The sequence below is a fragment of the Canis lupus genome, chromosome 37 (assembly GCF_048164855.1).
Source record: "Canis lupus baileyi chromosome 37, mCanLup2.hap1, whole genome shotgun sequence".
In the NCBI taxonomy this organism is placed as follows: domain Eukaryota; kingdom Metazoa; phylum Chordata; class Mammalia; order Carnivora; family Canidae; genus Canis; species Canis lupus.
Window position 1 is genome coordinate 4,258,113 of NC_132874.1, and position 16,506 is coordinate 4,274,618.

At 42.6% G+C, this 16,506-nt stretch overlaps 1 protein-coding gene across 1 annotated transcript in view; it reads left to right on the plus strand.

Annotated features, from left to right (window-relative positions):
• The window catches only part of DCDC2 (doublecortin domain containing 2), a 162,147-nt gene that overhangs the window by 73,618 nt on the left and 72,023 nt on the right, over positions 1-16,506 (plus strand). The gene's annotated exons all lie outside the window — the stretch shown is intronic.

Consider the following 16,506-nt stretch of genomic DNA (forward strand, 5'->3'; position numbering starts at 1 on the left):
TTGTAGATAGGGTCTCATTCCTTCTTGGCCCATCAAAGACCCCAGCAGATTCGTAGTATTTCTTTGGTTCTGCTGCCTCCATAGTTAGCTGTGAACTTTTCTATAGCGTACTCTAAAGAAAATATGAAATCTATGCCAGTGGTGTGTTGCTGGCACACAGAAGACTCCAGTGTGGCTCATCTGCTTTGCAGGAAGAAGTTAAAACTGGGTTATCCCCAGCTGGGTATTTCATCTTGGGGCCTGAAGTAGGGCTCAAACTCAGGCTGGGTTGGTGGGGGGGTCTCATGTCAGGAATGCCTGTGACATGCTGATTGTGGGAGTGACATGGTGTAGGGAGGAAGAAGAAATAGCCAGTGCTCTTCCCAGTTCCCCCTTTCTTCTAGTAGGGTGGTGAGGTAAAACCAGGGCTGAGGGTGGCCTGATCCTTTCAGGCATCAGCAGCTCCTCGGCTGTCACTGTTACGTGAGACACCAACGAACTACCAGAGCATCTTGCTCGGAGCAGCACTTAGTTGAATGAGAGAGAGAGCATGTGTGTGTGTGTGTGTGTGTGTGTGTGTGTAGGTACAATATGCCTACATTTGTGGTTACTATTGAAATTAAAGCCTACAAATTCCAATACCTGGTGAATAATAAATTCTTTTTATATTTTTTTAAATTTAAACTCAGTTAATGAACATATAATGTCTTATGGTTTCAGAGGTAGAGGTCAGTGATTCGTCAGTCTTATATCATACCCAGTGCTCATCCCATCACGTGTGCTCCTTCATGCCCATCACCCAGTTACTCCATCCCCCACCCCTCCCCTCCAGCAATCCTCAGTTTGTTTCCTAGATTTAAGAATCCCTTCTGGTTTGTGTCCTTCTATGATTTCATCTTGTTTTGTTTTTCCCTCCCTTCCCTTATGATCCTTTTTTATTAAATTCTGTATATTAGTAAGATCATATGATAATTGTCTTTCTCTGACTGACTTATTTCGCTTAGCACAGTACCCTCTGGTTCCTTCTATGTCATTGCAAATGGCAAGATTTCGTTTGTTTTGATGGCTGAGTAATATTCCATTGTACATATATACACCACATCTTCTTAATCCGTTCATCTGTTGATGGACATCTGGGCTCTTTCCACAGTTTGGCTACTGTGGACATTGCTGCTATGAACTTTGGGGTGCAGGTGCCCCTTCCAATCACTACATTTATATCTTTGGGGTAGTTACCTAGTAGTGCAATTGCTGGGTCATAGGGTAGCTCTATTTTCAACATTCTGAGGAAACTCCATCCTGTCTTCCAGAGTGGCTGCACCAGCTTGCTTTCTTGAATGACACGATTCTGATACCCATGCTCCAGAACATCTCAAATGTGGATTTTAATTTGATATTTTGTAAACTTCATCTACCAATCCTCAGAATTAGATAAACAGCATTTCCCGGGTTTTACAAATGGGAGGGAAAAAGAGGAGAAACCATTTTCTCAGAGTCAAAGGGTCTATCAATGCCTCGAGATTTCTGGAAATTGCCCCGCTGACGCATTGCTGGCTGAGGGGTGGACATACCCGTGGGGTTATTTGTGGGGCGCAGATGCCCACAAGTCTAGGGGGAAGAGGAGGGAGCCGTCAGTGGGGCCGTCAGAGCTATCTCCCTTCTGTTTGGTGGTGAGTGTTGATATATCACAATTGGCCCTGAAGCTTATCTGAGAGATCGTGAGGCGTTCCCACCTTTCTTCTCTTCCATTCTTCAGTATTTCATCTTACCTTTGTAAATGGGGGTGGCAGATTTGAGCCCTTTCTGTTTTATAGGTGGGAGGAACAAGTTATCACCAACGAGATTTTCCTCTTCAGCAACGTGGTATGATGGTGGGTTTTCTTTGCCCTTGGACCGAGGCCAGGCCTTCTGCATTCAGACCCACTTCTTCAGGGTTAGGGAACCTTGACAAAGGTGGATCCTTTTGAGGCTGACCTCTAATTTATTTATCAAATGACCGAACCTGATTTTTTAAAGAGAATTTTTAGTTACTTTCTAGGATTTAAACTCTTATAACCCATATCCTTCTTAGCATCTGAGTTTCCTTCTACACATTTCACAAATCTTTGGACTTAGGACCCCCGCTCCCTCTCCAAGAATGCCACGTTCATGTCTTCAGTAAACATTGGCTGAGTGCTTACTGTGTACCACACAATTTTTCATCAGCAGGGCACCTCCATTCCTGCTCAGCACTCCATAACTGCTCAGCACTAGCACATTTTCTTCCAGAAGCCATAATTATGCCTTTACCAGGAAATCGTCCTCAATAAAGTAGAAGCAATTCCCTTCTTCTTTACAGTGACCAGACTCCATTTACCACTCATAAATGCCGAAGTGTGTTTATGTCTGATGCACTGACATGTTTTTCTTCTTGATAATTCACCTCTGTATCCACTTTGTCCAGGTAGTAAATAGTATTTCTGCTTCAACGTGCTCAGTACAGTGCCTGGAACAGTGAGTAATAATACTACTTGGTACCACAAGACAGGGCAGGGATCTTTCCCCACTCATACACCAGGACTCCCTTGTACACTGGGGACTATTTTATATATGAATGCTATTTTTATTCATCTCAGGAACCCTTGTTTTTGAAATAAGATATAACATGTGTTGCAAATCACGCATAGCATGCTATTGCAGTGAGGGTAAAGATGAGGAGAAGATATCTACAAAGTACTTGTGAGGTTTATAAGGTTTTTTTTTTTTAAAGATTTTATTTATTAATGAAAGACACAGAGAGAGAGGCAGAGACAGGAGCAGAGGCAGAGGAAGGAGCAGACTCCATGCAGGGAGCCTGATGTGAGACTCAATCCTGGGATCCTGGGATCATGACCTGAGCAGAAGGCAGACACTCAACCACTGAGCCACACAGGCATCCCGAGCTTTGTAGGTTTAAAGCTATCCATTTATTCTTATTTTATACAATTGGGTGATAATGCCAAATTGTTTCTCTGCAATTGTGCCACGTATCATTCCCTTTAAAATGCTGTCCATACCAAAAGGCACTTTTTACGGGGTGCGAAGCTGACAGGCCCCTTCTGTCCCTTCCCAAGTTGAAAGCAAATGTCTGTCCCCTTTAGACTGATTGTGGAGGCTTTCTCCCAGGCTTTGTAGTGCTTAATGGGACGGGGTAGTCATTTTATGGAGGAGCCTTACCGATGCCGTGGTCAGAAACAAGCATCCTCCGCCCAGGTCATTGCGGACAGCTCCTGTGGCCTCGGTGAGATAGCCTGGCGCTCTGCATCGCTTCATGACTCCTTGGCATCACCCAGAGCTTCCAGATCACCTTACAGTAGAGTCTCTTAACCCAGGGAACTTACTGTCACCTCCCAAAGTGGGTTCCACGGTATAGTTTTGCATGCTCTTAGTAGATGTTTCTTGTGGTAGGAGTGCGGGCTCAAATACAAATTTGGGAGACGTTGGAACGTCTTTGCTACAGGATTCCACAGAGCCTTTCACATGGAGGTGTCCCTTGCTGCTTCAGACTTTGGATCCCTGTTGCTGAAGCACATTGGGCAGGAAGACTATTCTGCAGAGCACGGTGTGAGGAGCGCTGGGGTGTGTGCACAGGGGGTGTTGCCGCACAGCCCTGCTTCCTCAGAGGTTGGAAGACAGGAGAATTTCTGATGAGGATTAAATGAGACACCATCTCTTTGTGTGGCTCCGATCAGAGCAGTAGCTCATGTAATCAGCTCACATTTTCTGAGTGTTTACTCTGCACTGGAGACTTTAGCTTTAGAGTCTCATTAATCTTCTGATCAGCTCTAGGACTTAGGTGTCATTACTATTAGCATCTTCCCTGTCTTACTCATAAAGGAACCCAGACACTGAAGGGTTAAGCAGCTTGAATTGGACTGACCAAGCAGCTGAGAGTGGGGCTCAGACCCCCTGTTTTGGTCTGTTGTAGGAGGCTGTCTGGGGGCTGGCATGGCCTCGAATCCAGGCAGTGAAGCCCTGGATCCTGTGCCCCTCAGGGCTGTCACCAGCTGTCCCAGTGATCAGCGGGCAGTGTGAATTCACAATGGCCTGTGTGTGTGCTTACAGGGACCAATAATCACATTTATTCGTGATGGGCAAATATGAATTGATGGCATGCTTTTAAAAGTGCTCATGTTCAGACAGATCCAAGAATTCTAGCAGGATGCAAGGCCACCGTTGTTTCATGCCCTGCCTCACTGTGTTTGGTTCCCCTGGTGGTTGTGAGGGTATTTAAGGAGATTTCATGGTGGTGGGAGAGAAGGCGTAGAGCCCTCTCTAAGATAGAAGATCCAGGGTCAGGGTGAGGAAATCCCATGCCAACCATGAGTCCAGGTTGTTTCCTATGCTCCTGACCAGGCAGCTATCAGTTGGAGGTTCCCATGACCCCAACTTTGGATTTGACAGTTTGCTAGCATAGCCCAGAGAACTCAGGAAGACAGTGTACTTACCTGCTCACTGGTTTATTGTAAAGGATACAACTGAGGAGCATCCAGATGGAAGAGACGCACTGGGCAAGGTATAGGGGATGGGATGTGGGGTTCCATGCCCTCCTAGCACCTCCATGCCTTAGCCAATCTGGGAGCTCTCCAAACCCCTTTGTGTAGGGTTTTTAATTTTTTTATTATATTTATTTATTTAAAAATATTTTATTTATTCATGAGAGACACAGAGAGAAGGAAGAGACATAGGCAGAGGGAGAAGCAGGCTCCTCATAGGAGCCCGATGTGGGACCAGGATCACACCCTGGGCCAAAGACAGATGCTCAACTGCTGAGCCACCCAGGCATCCCTGTAGGGTTTTTTAAATAGAGGTTTCATCATGTAGGCATGATTGATTAAATCATTGCCTTTAGTGATGAGCTCAACCTCCAGCCCCTCTGCTCTGCCTGGAGGTACTGGCATGGGCAATGGGAAAGGAAGTTTGCAACCCCCAAATCACATGATTGGTTACCCTGGCAATTGGCCCCCATCCTTAGGAGCCTTCTGAAAGTCACCTCATTAGCTTAAACTCAGATATGGTTGAAAGGGCTTTTTATAAATAGCGAAACACTTTTTTCACCTTTGCTCTGGAGCTATTTTAGGAAATGAAGTTATTTGAAGACAAAAGACCAAATACTGAAAGACGCTCACATTCCCTTTTATCACTTAAGAAATTATAAGCATGTTAGGAGCTCTGTGCCAGGAACCATGGACAAGGCCAAAATGTATTTCTTACTTTAGGATGTTATCACATTCAGCGTGTCTGAGAATGTCTTCATCATGCTCTCACATTTAATTTTTAGTTGCGACAGACCTAGAATTCTTGGAAATCCTTCTCACTCAGTGTTTTGAGCGTATTACTTCATTGCTGCTGTTAAGAAATTTGATGCCATTCTTACTCTTGCTTATCTGAGTGGATTTCCCCAAAACTTTGCTTGATGCCTGAGGATCTCAGAAAAAGACTTGAGGGCAAGTAGTTCATCTGAGAGGTGATAGCGGAAGCATGGGCAGGTCTGACATAGAAGAGAGGAGAGCTTATAAGTGGGGTCCTCTTAAAGAGAGTCCTCTCTGGGCATCTGGGACTCAGTCCTGCTGGAACCTTCCAAGAGAGTGTATAAAACACACCTCAAAATTGTCCGGTGCAGGGATGAAGACACCAAGACATCTGCCTACCAAATCCTGTCCTTCATTGGTTGAGGGTGGTTCTTGGAACATAACTCTCTGCTGCTCTGGCCTGTCCATGCTCAGTCTGAATGAGCTTCTGTGGCTGGAAAAAGGCCTTAAGCAAAGTCAGGAACTTGAGGTAGAAAGGCCTGGAAATATATGGGAACTGCTCATTGAAGTGCAGTAGACTTCTGATGTGCAGTTGGGCTAAGAGGATTGAGGGCGGGGCAAGAGGAGGACTTCCTGGAGGCAACCTGTTGTGGACCAGGAGAAGGAAAATTTTGGACTTGACAGTCTTTGATGGTGGACAGGAAGAGATGACAAGTTTGAGAAACATGTAGGAGACAGAATGAATGTGATCTGAGGTCACATGGGAGGGGGTGAGAGAGTACTTGGGACCCAAGGGGACACTGAGCATTTTGGCTTGGGTAGATGGTTGTGTCATTCTCTTCTGGGGGATGTGCACATGAGGAGGAAAGACTACACGTGGATGTAAAGGGACTGGTCTGGCATCCAGTGGAGTGTGCATGGATCAGCTGGAAATGGAAAGAATCCCCTTGTGGAGGTACCTCCTGAGGTTACCACCTGATAGGTGAGTGTCAAAGTCAAGTGCAGGAGAACATGCCCCAGGCAGGACCCGTAGGTCTGGAGGAAAAGAGGCAACTCTGACTTTTCAGAAGCAAGTTCAGAAAAAGGATGCAAAGAGGTAGGAATGAAAACCATTTGTGTAGCACTGACACCTCTAGTGACCTCGCCTGTCTCTTACAGCACAAACACTGAGACATAGGTGTTGTTCATAGATGGAAATGCTCATTTCCATTCTGCAGATCCAAAGGCTAACATATAGAAAGATTTAGTATCCCACAGTCTGCAGCGAGCCAGAAGGTATTCAAGAAATGAAATTTATTTTCAAGCTGTCCCAGCACACAAGCCAGGGTCCTCTGCCCTCAAGTTTAGAGTTTTTCCCATGACTACAGTGGCCTTAGCCAGACTTTGTAGTTGTCCAGAGCCTAAGTGTGTTAGAGAGATTGTATGTCTATTTTATATGAAGCTAAGACCAAACAGAAGGTGCTGAACTCTATGCCCATCAGTGCAGTCAGTGCCTTCCCCACGTTGTACCCTGCACAGTGTTATTAACCCACATGCACAGCACCCATGGAAGTATAAAAGCATTGACATCTCAGATCGAAAACAGAGACAGAGTCATTATGCACAGTAATTGAACACCAAGAAATAATAGCAAGAAAATTGATTCAAACTGTACTTAATGAGGGATATGAAGGAAATGATTGTTCAGAATCCTGAAATTGTTCTTAGTAAGAGGTGAACATGTTGCAGCCTGAATATGAATGATGGTTTCTCTCTCACCGTAAAACTACCAAAAAAGATCCTGTTGAAAGTCTCCAGGGGTGCCTGGGTAGCTCAGTGATTGCGCATCTGCCGTTGGCTGAGGTCATGATCCCGGGGTCCTGGGATTGAGTCCCACATCAGGCTCTTCATAGGGAACCTCTTTCTCCCTCTGCCTGTGTCTCTGCCTCTCTTTCTGTGTGTCTCATGAATAAATAAATAAGATCTTAAAAAAAAAAAAAAGAAAGTGTCCATATCAGACTAGCCCAAGAATTTATTAGGAGCACAAGGGGAAAATGGCTGTATTTCTTAATTAAAAGAAGAATACCACCATTTACCCCTCACGGGGACCAGAGTTCTCAATAATTATGTCTGATTTTTGGAGAGAGTGCTTGTGGGCTGTCACCACTCTGCATGACAAGAAGAGTCGCCACCCGGGACAGAAACAAAGGAACCAGTGATCACCATCATGGAATGACGGTCTCCATATTCTTTCTGGTGCTTTCTGCCTTAGCACACGTGAGATTTACTGCTTTTTCAATTTGGTAAGGTTTGCCAACTAAAACAAGGTCCCAGATCTAATTGGCCTGGCACTCGGTAATGTTTAGGTGGACAAATTCACCCCTTATGGATTTTTATTTTCTCAGTAAGCCTGGGATAGAGGAATAAAGTTTCTTTGGCTGCAAGACAGGTATAAGGCAGCTTTTCATTTGTGAAGCAGGTGTCCTGTTTAATTTTTAGAAATTTGTTAGGAAGAACAATTAAATTTATCTTTAGACTTTATTCCTAGGTTCGCCCTGAGGTTATGATTTAGAATCATGGTTATGGTTGTTTAGCATTTTTATAATGATGGAGCATGAACGAAAGTGGATGGAAAAACACTTCCATAAAGTGGTAAGTGCCTGAAGAGGCTCTTGGCTAATTGCAGCGTGTGTATAAGGAGACATCAATTAGTTTGGACCAGTCTCCAAAATGTTCCTCTGGAGATGAGGAACTTAAGTACTTGGAATCAGGGAGCCTGGGGCTGGGGGGCTGGGAGCCCCCATCATCACTCCTGCTGCCCCAGGGAGCTGCCTTGTGGCTTCCTGCCCCATCCTTCCCCAGACTGAGCTCCTACTTCAGTATGAGCCCCAAGGTGATGTGTTCTGAAGGATGAAGGTCAGCAGGATTAGACAGAAGGAAAAGATCAGCCGGGCGGACAATGTCCTTTTATTCCTAATAAAAAAAGTTTTTTTAAACCCTAAAAATGGCATTCGGCATTCATTCTTTCTCACTCCAGATAGTTTCTGGGTTGACCTTGCTCTGTCTGGCTCTGCCCCATTATACAGTCAGCAGTGAGTGCACTCTGGGGAGGAGAGCCATAATAATGGGGAAAGACATGGTTTTCTTCTCATGACGGTTAATGGAGGTTGGAGACTCAGACGTGTGTCTAGGTCATGGTAGGACATGGCAGGTCGCAGGACAGAGTCCATGTGGGAGGCTTCTAGAACAGGAGAGAAAGGTTGAATCTGATTGCTGAGGTTGGGAATTGATATTTATTTGAGAGAGGAAGTTCTGGCCATAGAATCTGATAGAGTAGGGAAAAGACTAGGAAAGCCAGAACTGAGTTCAGCATTAAAATCTCTAATGCATTTTAAAGCCAGAGTAGTTAAATGTTAATTAATCTTCCAAATTAGAATAGTAATTGCATTTAATATGAGCAGGGAAAGGAAGGATTATTCAGGAATTTGTTTATTGGACAGTGGAGAATTGCTGTAATTTTGTTTGTTTGGTGGTGGGGGAGCTTTTCCTTGATGGCTTAATTGTACAATGTTATTTTTAAATCCTTTCTCAGATTAGCTCAAAAGTTCCTGTGTACTTTTCTTAAAAATCATAATAGTGAGGGTGAACATCGCTGTTTATACTCAAGGCCATTGCTCCCAAAACAACGAAAATTGGGACTTATCCTTAAAGAGACTAGGAGCCTTTAGTCTGTCATTGTTATGAATGGTTCACTAAAAGGCCCTTGCACATTCTCAACAGCCTCCTTTTGGACATGACGTTGGAATTTGCTTGCGACTCAACCACTCTTCTTAGGTGAAGACCCGTATTTCTGACCACAATGGAGCCTTGAACAATGCGGGGAGTGAGGGGTGCCCACCACTGCACAGCTGAAAATCCGAGTATAACTTTTGACTCCCTAAAAATTTAACTAATAGCCTATGGTTGGCTGGAAGCCTTCCCGATAACTTGCACAGTGAATAAACACATATTTTGTAATATGTGTTATATACTGTATTCCTATAGCAAAGTAAGCTGATAGAGAAAAATGTTACTAAAATCATAAGGAGAAGATACATTGATGATACTGTATTTATCAGGGAAAGAAATCTGCATTGTAGGAAGACCTGAGCTGTTCAAACTCATGTTGTACAAGGTCAGGGGTATTGAAATTTCTACCTTGACTTCCCACAGGCACCTCCACCTGCATGTGTTAAAGAGTATTTTCCGAACCCTGAATTGCCTTTATTTTTTTATTTTTATTTTTTAAATATTTTATTTTAAAGGTTTATTTATTTATTTATTTATTTATTTATTTATATTTATTTATTTATTTGAGACACAGAGAGAGAGGCAGAGACAGCGGCAGAGGGAGAAGCAGGCTCCCTGTGGGCAGCCCGATGCAGAACTTGATCCCAGGATACCGGGATCACGACCTGAGCCAAAGACAGATGCTCAACCACTGAGCCACCCAGGCATCCCCTGGATTGCCTTTATTTACAAGTTTTCCCGACATATTCCCTGGCTCAGGGTACCATTAGGCCAGGACCCTGGGGTAATCCATGTGTGTGGGCAGGGGTTTGAGGGAGTGTGTACAGTTTCGGCTAGCCTGCAGTGAGAATTCAGGAGATGAGCAGTCCCTGCCTCTTCCATGGAAAGGAGGTCTATGCAGAATAGCCTACAAATTAAAAAACCCAAGGAGCCCAAAAACCAAAAGGAAAAAGGCCGACAAGTCCACTTTGAGGAGAAATGGTTTATTATGGGGACTTTAGGACAGAGGCATGTCTTGGGTGACCCCACCTCCTGCAAGACTTTCTTTTGTGGCCTTGGAGGCTGGGAGCACAGGTGGTGGAGTAAGGGAGCTACCTGGAGGAGATGTTAGGGACTCATAGTCGTGATATCTCCAGTGCAGATGGAGGACCTTGTGCCTCAACGGTGTGCTTGAGGGGGTGTGGTCAGACCAATGGGCAGGGGGCTGGGCTCAGGAAGGCTTCAGATCACAGAGCGGTCACAATGGCGATTTATCCAAGATCGCAACTGTCTGCTTCCTGCACTACTCATTACTTTCTAATCCCTTTCACGTTACCCTTTCCATTGTTTTAATCCTGGTAACTTTAGAGGCAACCTAGATTTTCCATGCTCCTCACTCTCCCCATACCCAGCCATGACCAACTGGCATTGATTCTCCCTTCTCAAAATCTCTTGAATCTGGCCTTCCTCACTGTTCCTGACTGACGCTCCTTATTTTCCACACAGACTACCGCAGCCTTCTAGATGGTCCCCTGAGCTCCTTCTTTGTCAGTCCTTCACAGTTCTGCCAGCCTCGTGTCCTTAAAAGACAAAAACTATTCTGATGAGATTCCTTCGGAAGCTTATCACTCTCATGGCCTCTCTTCCAGCCCCATCTTCCACCAGCCTATTGTATGCATGGTGTCCAGCACCACCAGATACCCTAATTTTTGGAGATTCTTCTCTTTATACCAAAAATTTTAGAGAATGTTTTAGAGTTTCTTGATTGCATGAGCCTTTTCCATGTCCCTCTGTGTGTATGCCTAGAATACCTTCCCGGTTCCCGTCAGCTTTGTTCTCCTGAAGACTCCCTGTGCTCTCATCTCTTCTGTAGAATCTGGTCCATGAACAATTTCAGAGCCAGGATTGTCCTCTTTATTGCCTTATTCATCCTGGTGAGCTCATCATCCAGGTCAATTTCAAACATGTAGTGAGCTCTCTGTGAAGTTTGATGAGAGAATGACTGAATTTTTAAAAACATTGTATGATTTTTTTTCCAGCTGTGCTTTTGCTTGAATTTGAACATTGACGTTATTAATGATATTTCTTATTGAAGGTTACCTTGATGAAATCAGATTGCTAATCAAATGTCTCCTAGTGACATAGAGGTGAACTGGGTCTGCCTGCACCTGCCACCCCAGTAAGGCAAAGTAGATGTATAGCCATGTAAGTAGATGCATTTTATTCAAATTCAAGGCAAAGTAATAGGTTAGAGACAAGACTCCTTACTTGAGTTAATAAATCAGTATCAGTGCTCAGGTGCAATATATGGCTCTGTGTGGGGAAAACTGGAAAATTTATCTTGTTATAATTTAATTAAAAAACAAACCACAACATGGGTGAATGGCCTCTGAAATGGTGCACTGCGCTGCTGAGATAGCAGCCTGAAGAAGATGCCACTAAAAAACAAAGGCTATTAAAACCAGAGTTGATGAATTTTCCTCACTTTATAATGTGAAATTATTCTTTGTGTAGTACTGTCTATATGCTATTGGATTTTCCATTATTAGAGGATTTAAAAGCCACTTTGGACTAAAGATTATTTACATTTCTAATTTCTCACATTAAATGATGGAGCTTAACTTTAAGTTGTGGCCCCGCACAAACAAAATTGTACAAAGACTGCATGCTCAGCCTCCTGAGGCTCTCCCCTGTTCACACACAGATTCAGGCCACTCACTCTGCTCTGTCCATTTATTTTTCTTGAGCTCTATTTTCTTAGACTTTAACTTGTGAAAATATCCCAATATTTGGAGATTCTTCTCTTTCCCTGAGCATCCAGTTACCTGCCCGAAGGACAAGGAGCTACATAGAGACACACATACAACATTGGCACATTTCTTTAAAAAATTAACTTTTCATCCATGTACAGAAGAGTGTTCAGATCACAAGGACACACCTTGATGAATCTTTACAAGTTGAGCAGACCTGTGTGACCGGCAGCTGGATTAAGAGATAGAACATTGCCTGTGTAAGGTTTTCTTTTCTTCTTGACACCAAGTACCTGGTGTCTTTTCCAATACCATTTCACCAGCACCAACTAGGTGTCCTACAATTGGGTCCAATTCCAGCACTACCTATCAGAGTAGTGACAGACTCCATAGATTTAAGGGCTCCATCCCAAAAGACAGCACTCAGTTGAGATGCCAGTTGCAAGGTTATTAGATCTCACTTCTGTCCTACTTGGCTACAAAATCAAGGATGTTGAAACTTGCCTCACCCGCTTTTCCCAGAACAACTCATGGACCTCAGAAAAGTTCTTTATATCCTTTTTTTTTTTTTTTTTTTTTTGTATATTCTATCAGATCTTGGAGGTTCTATTTATTAGGAGGAGTATCCTTTTTTGTTTGCCAAGACTCTTTTAAAAATTGGAATGGGTTTTAAATCCTATCAGATGACTTTTCTGTTCCTATTGAAAGATTTTTATGATTCCCTCCCCCTTTGTTCTTTATGATGTGAATTAAATTGATTTTTGGATACCAAACTTAATTGGCATTTTTGGATTAAATCCAATTTGGCCGTGATATTTTGTCCTTCTGATATCTCACTGCTGCAATCACCTAGGCCTGGAGTTTTCTTTAGGTGAAGGTTTTAAATTTCAGATTTGACCCCCCAGATCATGACCTGAGCTGAAGGTCATGCTTAACTAAGCCACCCAGGGACCTCTCAGACTTGATTTCTTTAATAGCTATAGGGATATTTATGTTTTTTTTTTTTTAATCTTTTCCAGTGTCCATTTTGGTAAATATGTTTTAAAAGTTCACTTAAAATTTGCTAGTGCAAAGCTATTCCTTATATCTTCTTTAAAAAGGTCTATAGGGTCTATACTAATGTACTATTTTTCATTTCCCCATATTGGTAATTTTGCTTTTTTTCATTATAAGTCTTGATAATTAATAATCCATCAATTTTTTTTGGTCTTTCAAAATAACTAATTTTGACTTTGTTCATCTTTCTGTATTACCTGTTTTATTTTTCACTGAATTCTGCCCTCATATCTATTCTTCCCCCTCTTTGACTTTCTTTGAACGTGACTTGTTCTTTTTCTAACTTCCTGAGATGTTTATTTAGAACATAGATTTGGGGCAGCCCAAGTGACTCAGCCGTTTAGCGCTGCCTTCAGGCCAGGGCGTGATCCTGGAGTCCCAGGTCAGGCTCCCTGCATGGAGCCTGCTTCTCCCTCTGCCTGTGTCTCTGCCTCTCTCTCTCTGTCTCTCATGAATAAATAAAATCCTAAAAAGAAATGGAACATAGATTTTTCAATCCTTCTTTTTCTAATATATACACACAAGCCTATAAATTTCCCTCTAACCACAGCTTTAGCTGTATACATGTTTGATTTGTCTTATTTTCATTATTTATACAATTGTTTTCATATTTCCATTGCCATTTTGTCTTTGATATAGGGTTATTTAAAGTACTATGACTTAATTTCAAAACCTCATTTTTTGATTTTCCAGTTATCCTATTTTGATTTTGAGCCTAATTCCATTGTGATAAAAGAACATACTTAAATAAATGAACCTCTTTAAATTGTCGAGACATGCTTTGTGGCTTGGCATAGGATTAAATTTAACAATTGCAGAGGTATTGAAAATGTTTGTGCACCATCACTGCTGAGTGCCATGTCCTGTGTTTCAGTTAGGTCAACTTTCTTAATTTTGCATTTTGGCTTTGGGATGGTTCCGGACTCTTCTCTTTACCATCTGCTTTTCCCTTTTTTGCTCCTTCAGTCCTTTTGCTCTTTTGTTTGCTTTCCCCACAGCTTCCTCTTTTGGCCTAACTGTATTTGAATTCACCTATGTTTTCTCATCGTTTCTCTTGGCTCAGACCTGTCTTCTGACTAAGATTCTTGTTTCTATTATTGCCCCTTACCACTTGGATTCTGTGGCTTTGATCAGTAGGCCAGCAGGGCAATCTGCCCTTCCTTTAGATTCTGTATGTTAAAGATGCTGATCAGATGGCTCTCAGCAGACATTTGCGGAGCACAGGTTATGGGATTTCAGAAATATTGGACATAGTCCAATATTGCCCTCAAGGGTGTGTGATATGGTTGGAATCAGGACCCCCACATACAACGAATACAAGGATGTATTTAATAAAAATGGTGTGAGTAGAAAGTAGTGAATGGAGTAGTAGGAAGAAGGCAGTCATTATGGGCTGGAATGGCTTTATAGACAGCCTGGGATTTGTTCTGAAAAAAAAAAGGGCGGGGGGTGGGGGGGGAAACAGGGCTGTGAACCACAGGGAATTTGCGTGAGTAAAAATCCAGAGGCAGGAAAACCTCACAACTCTGTGTTTGTATTTCATAGATCACACTAGTTAGAGGGAACAATACCAGTTAGCAGAATTACAGTAACCTTGTCCAAAGAGGTAGATTGAGGTCAGATCACAAAGGGCATTTAGATGTCATCCTACAGGTGTGCAGGGATGGTGTTGGAGATTATGATATGTGTACAGTGGTCTGATGTGCAGAGAGTAGTGTTTTTAGGGAGAATGATATCTGATTGCTGTGACAGAATGAAATTGACAGTTTAGAAAGACCTTGGAAAAATTATTTGATTATTTGATTTGAAATGATAATGTACATAGCAAGACGGTAACAGATTAATAGGGCAAGGGATAAGATGGATTCAGTGATAATTCAAGAAATCCAGCCTAGATTTTTAAGAGACTGGAGGTGCTACTGACAGGAATAGGGACGAAACGATGTGGAGCAGAATTTAGACACAAAGATGGTGCCCAAGACCAAAGAGTTGGAAGCAGTGTTGTTACAGGGAAGATTGGCTTAGGTGGGCCGTGAGAGTGAAGAGTGTGGGTGTTGACACAGGTGTTGGGAGGCAGTGAAGATGGTAGATGGAAGGACCTCACCTAGACTTCTCTTGAAGATAGTATAGTCTTGAGAGATCTGTGATGACTTTGTGTTTAGCCACACGAGCTATGGAGGCCAACATAACCCAATACTGCTGTCCACGTTCCACATTCTCTAAAGTAACAGACTGAAACCAGTTAGCAGTAATTGTTGCAGTAAGTAGTAAGGGGGAAAAGTAATAGTAATAAATAATAGTGATGAGGGAAAAGCACAGCCCTCCTAAAACCACAAGCGAATTTCATTTGTGATCATTTGGGGTTCTGTTTTAAAGGAATAATCTATTCTACATGTATCCTCCCCTTCTGAAGGTTCCCGTTTTGCCACAATAAAGACAGTTTGCTACAGAAACAAGGCAAAATCCTAAATTCTAATTAGCCAGTGCTATCAGAGATTAATAACACTTTAGATCTGCTGCAAGCGACTTCACATTTGAGCCTCTTCCTGTGTATCACGGCAGTAATTTACAAATTTTAATAATAGATGTCCTCTTTGAGAAATTGCCTTTCCTTATGCTATGGGAGTTTTTATGATTAGAACTATACTTCTTTCCTTGCAGTTGTTTTTCAGGCATTTATGTTACCATTTCTGCTTATCAGTAATGGTTCAAAAATTTTCTAACACAGAGCAATTAATATCTGTCAGTAGAAATAAATTACATTTTTCATCGCTTGTGACACGCTCTCAAATGCTGTTTGAAAATGCCATAATTATGCATCATCATGCTATGTAATTTTGGTGCCTGATGTATTAGTGCTTTAGTGGTATGATTTATATTTTCTGTGTTTTTTTTTTTTGTTGTTTTTGTTTTTTTGGGTATTTTTAGTGTCGAATTAATAGGATGGGTGTAAGGATCGAGATGTATGTTGGGAAATGACATTTTGCAGAATACTTTGTGTTATTTCCCTTCTACTAATGTGTTCTTTTTTTTCAGTTGTTCACATATTTTACATATTTAGTGTATGCAAATTATGCATGTTAAGATTGTACCACCGATAGCTCTTGCCCTACAGCACTAGAAGGTGTAATATGCTTTCAGAAATTGAATGCATAGAATGTATGCATGTTCAGAATATGTCTTTTATTGCCCTAAGAAGGAAGGATGTAATATTTGTAAAATTATGACCTCTCTAGGGTCCCTTTGGTCTTTTGAGCACAGTGGGGCAACTCTGGTGCTGTCCTTACAATTACTGGCAACAGACAAGGGCTGTGGTTCAGACCACTCTCTGCTAACCCTTGGCCTGTTCTCTCCATTGGCCCCATAACCTGGACTTGATGATCTGATTTTGATCTCTTTGCTTTTGGTTACCAGTCTTCACTCACCTGTGATCTAATGAACTCCAACCTGCCTGGGGGTTCTTGCCAGTGTTTTCCACCACTTGCCCCTCAGCTCTTACTGCATCAAGTGAGAGATTATCAGGAAGGTAAGATCAAGAGGATGGGGGTAGAGTCTACCCAGGAACAGGGGTGAAAACTTGGCAAATCACACATGACTTGACCTCTCAAATTACACTGTGCTCAGAGCACAGACCACTGTTGTCATCAGGGATGAACAAACAAGCCCGCTACTGCCTTCGCTTATTGCTACATGTGGCCATTCTC